Genomic DNA, 7,817 nt, shown 5'->3' with positions numbered 1-7,817 from the left:
GGCCGCCGCCGGGCGGTGTCGCCTGTCAGCGTGTCCCCTTCACCCTTTCCGACCGCCCTTCCTGTCGTGCGCGCGGACGTGGAAAGAAAAAAAGGAAATTCAAACTGTAGCAAGCATTATGTCCCTTTGGCACTGCGGCGGGTGTTCAGCGTGGTATACAGCATGACCGCGCATGTAGGACACCTATACGGGGCCGCTGTCTGATGTTGTGGTGATTGCGGCTTCGGCCATATCGCGAGGGTTACGTGATAAGTGTGGTGGGTTTCTAGCAGATGGCGCCGCCACTCGTGTGGTGGCGTCATGGGTTGCAAGCATCACCCTTTAATCTAGCTCAGGCACGTTATTAGCGAGAAGCGTTTCGTTGTTCTAGTCCGAAGTACGTATAAACTGGATGAGTCAGCACTTGCCACGGAAATAGACAGAGTAGCTCTGTGCAGCGGCGTAACATTTCTTTTGAAAGGTGTGGACGTCCGTTCAGATCACTTGAAGCATCCAAAACGGGCTATATATGCTCTCTACGTCCACCGCTCTGCTCATCCCTCCGGACATCGTGGAGGAACTCCGCGCCGTCTTTCTGGAGCCGAATGAGAGCGTGCGAGATTGTTAGTGCCGTCAGGTCATCTGAAATAGTACACCAAGTCCTACGCGAACGATTGGAAAAAGTTGTGTGCGTGATGGATGCCGCGATTGATTTTTCACAAAGCTTACCTCACATGTTTTTGCCGAGCTCATAAAACCTCCCTCGTTTTGAGTGAGTTCGGCTGGGAGGTACGGCACGTCTAAAAGAGCTCGCGTAGCATTGCTGTCAAGGCCTCCAAAGAGAAAATGCGAATGTGCCTTTGTTTTCTGGCTTACGAGTGCGCACACACAAACAGTTTGATGTGTGAAAGCGAAGATGTGCGATTGCTAACTCTCATGTCAGCGTACGTTATAACTTGCAGTATACGATGCCAATAGAGTAATTTCAAGGCGCATCTGTCGCCATAGGCACCGTGCGGTTATACATGAAGGGCAACTTCTCTGTGCGTCGAGCTTTCTGTGTTATGGGAAGGACGCTCAGTGCATGGCTGGTGGCCTGTCTATTCCAGCGCGAGCCGTTCGATCGTGACTCGAACCGCGCGGTCTCAGTTGCGGCGATTTCCACATGACGCGCAGCGGTGAAAGGAGGCACGCACCCACTAGCCTCCCTTCTGATCTCCGCTCCGCTCTTCCCGCCTTGCCGTCCTCTATAAGGAGAAGTGCACGTGCTTTGATTGCTTTGAAAAAAAAAGCGCTTGTCCTTCGTTTTCTTTCTCTTGGTGTTCCCCGTAGCAGCGCTTTCGAAAGCTTTAATTTGATTCCCCCGTAAACTTGCCCCATCCCTCATAACTCAACGGGATTGGATGAGGTGTCCCTTAGAAGGATAAGTGCTGGGGCGGCCCTTACCCCGTCGGTGACGTGCCGATGGGGCATCTCAGGAAGATGCAGTGCCCAGCACACGTCCCAAATGTTCCGCGCCGGCCGCCGAGGTACACCTTCGCCACCTTTTGTGGACTGGCCCAGGAACGCAGGACTCAAGAAGACGATTGCTGGAAGTTGGACTTAAGGAACAGCGCTAAGTGCCGGAGCTTGCTAAAGTTTCTTGAAGAGCATAGACTACACGACCTACTTTAGCTTATCGCGAGCAGCATCTTATGCATCATGGCATAGAGTATAAATAGACGCTGCCTACATACCAGACACTTTAGGAACATGAGACGGTTTTAGAAAAGCATATATAGGCTTGCTTGCGCCAAACGCAAGCATCTTGAGTGACGTTACGTTGTTTGTCACTCATGGAAACGGAGATGCAACGATAACTTTAGCTGTAGTGCCCCCATATCGTTTTTAGAACGGAAACCACTTTTGCCAACAAAACCCAGAATGTCGTCTGTGCACTCATCGCGCCTTTGGTGGTGTTGAAAGAAAGTATTGAGATGGAGTATAAGGCACTTAACAGAGAAAGAAATGAGTGTGAGGCAGCGATTTCAGGCTCTTTATTGAAAAAAAAAACTACTTTGCAAAACTCGTTAATGACAGCGTGATAAAAATTGCATAGCTTTGACGCAGTCGGGAGAAAAATAAGGAAGAAATATTTTCCCGGGGCTAGGTGAGATCAGCATCGAATAAATTGTGAAATTTTCGTGCTTTTATGCTTACCTTTTTGGGGTTTCATCGCTGATCTAAACCAGGTGACCGGATGCCACATTCCCGCTTTCGGAAGCAGCCGCTTATGAAACCACGTAAGTTGGACGTCACGTCCCAAAAGTCCGATGTTTGCTGTGTATTTCAATGCATAGGGTCGCGGCGTTCGTCCTTCCGTTCTCAGTTTTTCGCGTTGTTCTCATGTAATGTCTGCTAATATATCAAAGAAATAAGCAAACTGAACTCATGAAATGTGAGCATTGATTGGGGAAACCTGTAATTTCAGAGAAACCGAACAGGCATGCACGTCTCACCACGCCGCGGCAAAGGAGTACGCGCATAAATCACTACGTTCTTATTTGGTTCTTATCTTACGAGCGTAAAGGAACAGTAGTGGAATGACGGTGAGGCTAGGTCATCTTAAAACCACATTTTTGCGTGGCGGCCGGCGCGGAACATTTGGGACGTGTGCTGGGCACTGCATCTTCCTGAGAGCCCCATCGGCACGTCACCGACGGGGTAAGGGCCACCCCAGCACTTATCCTTCTAAGGGACACCTCATCCAATCCCGTTGAGTTATGAGGGATGGGGCAAGCGCCACGGCCTTTACGGAACTCAAGCCTACGATCTTTGCGGGACGTGAAGCCACGACCTTCACGAAAGTCGAACCCACAACCTTCGCAGGACTCGAACGCACCTTTTTTCGCTATCATGGTCAGTGCCGCAATCACCACTATCATCGTCGCTATCACTATCGCTATCATCATCACTACCGTCATCATCGCTATCACGATTACGATCGCTGTCATCATCGCTATACCAACTATTATTATCGCGATCATCACTGTCATCATGACTCACTATCTCTAGCACTAACTACCACTCTCAGTAGCTAAGATTATCACTGTCACTACCATCACTATTGGCAGCTATCATTATCACTACAGTCACTAACACTATTTCTAGCACTGTCACTATCAGTAGCTACCAATTTTACTAGTTATTATCATTACATATATGTTGCTTAGTCAACTTTTACGTTTTATTTTAATTACCATGCAACTGTGATTGACAGTTCGGGCAGACACTTTTGCGGACAACTTCCGTCTACATCTTCCGTCCACGCCACTCATGAGCCACGAAAGGCTCACGCCTTGAAAGCGTGCTTGCTCACAATATGCCGTGCCTAGCAATGCTAAACCGTCAGCTCGGTTCTTTGTGCGATCTCCGTAGACCGTAGAGGCTCTGTGCTTTACACTAAAGATGCCGCCGGCATTGCTCGCAATAGGGCTGGTAAGATTTTCGCCTTTCAAAAATCATTCCCATGCGTGCAGTAAAAACTCGTAAATTAAAGGCACAGTAATTGGTATTTTCCATTTCACTGAACTTGAATTCTGGCCTCCATTTTGCTACACTTGTGGCTCCAGGAGTGCTGTCTACCATAGCCACGTCTGCTCACCCGTTGCCTGTCATAAGCCCGCTGTTGCTCGAGCAGTGGCGTGGTGACGTCGCAACGCTGGCTCTATGATGGGAACGATGGCAGTGCTACAGATGCAACAGCGCACTGCAAGAAATGTAGAGTTTCGCACTCTAAGCACTACATACTATGAAACTTGTCTGATATTCTCACGACAGCGCACTCTACCAGTGTCAAGGAGCCATGCTCGGGGGTTTCATTGAAAGCACCCTACAGGGTGCCCTGTGTGCAATGGAAGGATTTCGGAAAGAGACTAAGAAGAAGACGGTAGGCAATAAAAAGAAATTGGGACTGAGAAGCAAGGCACCATGCAATAATTTAAATGTCCTTTTTTATTTACAAAGTGGTGAACTGAATGCCTTCAGAAATAATACCACCACGTCTCATTTCTGATCAGATGTCTTGAAGCTTTGCAAGTTCACGCTTGACATCGGCGCCAACTTGATTGTGTGGATAGCAGAGCAGGTTCACGGCATCTGCAATATTGTCGGCTGGGAAGAGGAAGAACTCTGTATCGGCTCTGCCACTAAGGAGCGGCATCAGGGCACACCATTGCTCGGAGTCGCGACACAGGTACACGCACTGGAAACCGATTCCACGGCGCTGGAGTTCTTCCAGTGCACTGTCACCCTCCCAGCCCATCAGACGTGACAAGTCGTACGAAAAGATGTATCGCTGCTCTTGCAGCCACACAACATTGAAGCTTACGTTGTCTGAAATTGTCACCGGCATCCAGGCCAGTTTGCATAGGCCTTCCAAGGCCAGCTGTCTCGTCAGCAGCAATCCCTGCTCGTCTAGCAGCTCAACGCTAGTCCCATCGTAGAGGCACGTGAGCTTGCAACCTCTGGTCAACTGGAGCAGGCGTTCGCCGGCCGTCTCGCACCATGCTCTCCTTCCCGGCGGCAACGTGAGGGTCGCCACGATGCAGAGTGCGGGCAGCGTGCTGAAACGCGGCGCCAGAGTCCGCAGCAGTTGCGGCGCGACTAACCTGCGCTCGCCCACGTCTGCCAGCTCTACCAGCACCCTGCCGGCTGTCACGATGACCACGCGAGCGCGGTGCCAAGTGTCGCCGCACAACGCAGCACAGGGGCGACCGGGTTCCGCGTCGAACGGTGGTACAAAGGCCGCCGACCCGTAGAAATGATTCATGGCCGCCCTCAGCAGGGACAGCGGCCACTCGCTCTCCCATTCCAGCAGAGCCACGGTCAGCACGGCGGCGCTTCCACGCACGTCGGTCACACGCCTGGCAGACCGGGCGGGCAGGGGTTCCGGACGCAGTAACGCGGCGGCTGAATAGATGTCCGGCTGGAGGATGAGATCGCGCGAAGGGTCGGTCTTGAGCAAGCGGAACAGTCCGGCCCAGCGGCGCAGCAGCTGTATGGTTCTCAACGTCGGCGGGCGGCCCAGCTCGCGTGCGCGCGCCTCGATGAAGCGTGACATTAGAATGCCGTCCGGGTACTGCGCCAGCACGGCGACGATAGCTTGCGGTAGGCCGGTCTCATAGTCTGCCCCCAGCCGGACCCGCGCCAGGCAGTCTTCCATTGAGGCGAAGCCGTACAGCTGAACATCGAGCCGCACACCGAAGCGCCGATAGTACGCTTCGCGCAGCACTTGCTCGTCCACATGCCCTTCGCCCATAAGCTGCAGTACTTTCTCTTGAACTGCTTCCGGCAGCTGCGGAGCGCTGGGCCTTTCACGTGGTGGACATTCGATAGGACGCGGGGCAGGGTGGCGAACCCTCCGAGCTTGGACGAACCTCTCTACGTGGTGAACGCTTTCGTCGAGCTTCGCGCTGATGAGGACATCGCCCCCAGTGCGCTGCACGTGCACCGTGTCGGTGAGGTTTTCAAGAAAGCTCAGGCAGTCTGGATAACCAAACCTAATGTAGGGCATCGGGTGGCCTTCCAAAGTACAATAGTCCTTCATTAAGGTAGCATACCTTGTAGGGCCGCTGTTGAAATCAAGCAAGGCGCGGACCAAGTACTTGACGTTGCGAAGTTCTTGCGCAAGGTCCCCCATGGCTTGAGTAGTTGCTGTGATTCACACACAAGCAAGATGCTGCCTCTGACACTTTCTTGAGGAAGACGTTACATCAGAACGTTCACAACACAGTGCTTCAGCGGTGCCATTCACTGACAGAACAATCTGAACTGCCTGCCAGCGCTGCCAATACGTTCGATCTTCTTCTTCTTCTTCTTCTTCTTCTTCACCCCAGGTATATGGCACAAATACGTTCGATGCGCGTGAAACTTCGTCGTCTATGGTAGACATGGTGCGCGTTCATGCCAAGCGTGATGCCAAGCCAATGTCTTCTGAAGAGGAAGATGCACAAACGTCCCCTGGGTTTTCTCTCCTACACGTCTTTGACTGGCCATCTGGTGCACAACACTGGGTTTCGGTTTCGAAACTAGAGCGCGGTGCGCGACATCTGGTCTTGCCGTGGGGCACTTTAGCCCGCGCTCTAAACAGCAACCTTGGCAGTTTGCAACAAGTGTCTGCCTGTACAGTGCAGGCTGGTATTGTATCTACTGCGATTGGCCACAAATGAACGCCTATTGATTAGCAAAGAGTGAAATAATCCAATCTATGGAAAAAGGCAAGCTTGGTGGATATATCCAGGTGTACATTGAAGAAAATTGTGGTAGGACAACATAAGGGAGTGAAAGGCAGGAGGAGGAAAAGACAAAAAAAACGGAAAGGCGCGGTAAACTGTTTTGAAGTGAACAGCTCAACCATGGCCACAAGGTGTAATTGTATTCTTTTGCGTTCTGGATTTTTGTACTGTTCAGTGACATCGCCTTTATGTCGGGGTCGTGTTGGCAACAGCGAAAGTTTGCACCACGGCTTGGGTAATGATTGAAGAAGTCCAGAACTGACATCTCGACTTATGGGAAATGAGGGCTGCAGGGAGTGCAGTGGATGAAATCCGAGAAGTCGCTAGGCAGCTTGCAGCAGAGCGATCAGCCTGCAGGAGTGGGCACCCCGCATATCGAATCTTCTTGGCATGGTAGTCCGTGTTGCCTGTGTCTGTCGGCACTGCCTCATAGCGGGGAGTAGTGACAGATGTTCCCATTGGGCCAAGCACTTGGCTGGGACGGATCTTGGAGCCTGTGGAGTCTCGGGATGTTTTAGAGCGGTAGCTCTGTTCATGTCGCTTACCATTCCTCGCCTGATTTGACCTTGGTTTAACCTTGAAGTGCACAGAAGATTGGAAATTGTTTTTTGAGGAAAGCAAATGGCGCAGTAATTCTCATTTCTCGGTGAACCACGCCGTCAGGGAAGGGAGGAAGGTGGAAGTGAAAGAGGAAAGGTACCATAGTAGAGGGCTCCGGTATAATTTCAACCACCTGGGAAGCAAAGCATAGCAACTGACTGACTTTGGCCGACGTGGACCTTGGCGATGTCCAACCATGATCAACCGTGCCGATGGCGACCTCCAAATTTGGCCCAGGTCATTTCCAAAAATTTAGCCTGTCCTAGCCCCGAAATTTGACCTCGACAAATTTTTAACCAAAATCGATATCTGAGCATAATTGACCATGCCCGACACGATGGCGACCTCGAAATTTGCTCCGAGTAATTTCCAAAATTTGGCCCGACCCACCTCTGAAATTTTCGTAAACCTCGGCCGATTTGGGCCAAAATCGATGTCCAACAGTAATTGAAGTGCCTGACACGATGGCCAGCTCCAAATTTGTTCCGGGTCATTTCCAAAATTTCGACCCGGGCCACCCCCATATTTGACCTTGGCTGATTTTGACGAAAAGTGGTGTTCAACCATAATTTACCGAGGCACGATGGCGAACTCCAAATTTGGCCCATGTCATTTCCAAGAATTTAGCCGGGCCCACCTCCGAAATTGGACCTTGCCTGATTTGTACCAAAATTGATGTTCAACCATCATTGAGCATGCCCGACATGATGACGACCTACAAATTTGGCCCGGGTCATTCGCAAAATGCTATCAGTCGACCTTTGTTTATAACCGTGGTTTAGCCGTTCCTAACATTTAGGGTAGCATAGATTGGGGGGGGGGGGTAGGTCGGTGAGTGGATGGATGGATGGATGGATGGATGGATGGATGGATGGATGGATGGATGGATGGACGAACGGGCGGATGGTCGAGTGGGTGGGTGGGTGGACGGATGAGTGGGTAGGTAGGTGGACGGATGAATTT

This window comes from Amblyomma americanum, chromosome 1 (assembly GCF_052857255.1).
Source record: "Amblyomma americanum isolate KBUSLIRL-KWMA chromosome 1, ASM5285725v1, whole genome shotgun sequence".
Classification (NCBI taxonomy): domain Eukaryota; kingdom Metazoa; phylum Arthropoda; class Arachnida; order Ixodida; family Ixodidae; genus Amblyomma; species Amblyomma americanum.
This window is presented reverse-complemented; position numbering follows the sequence as displayed.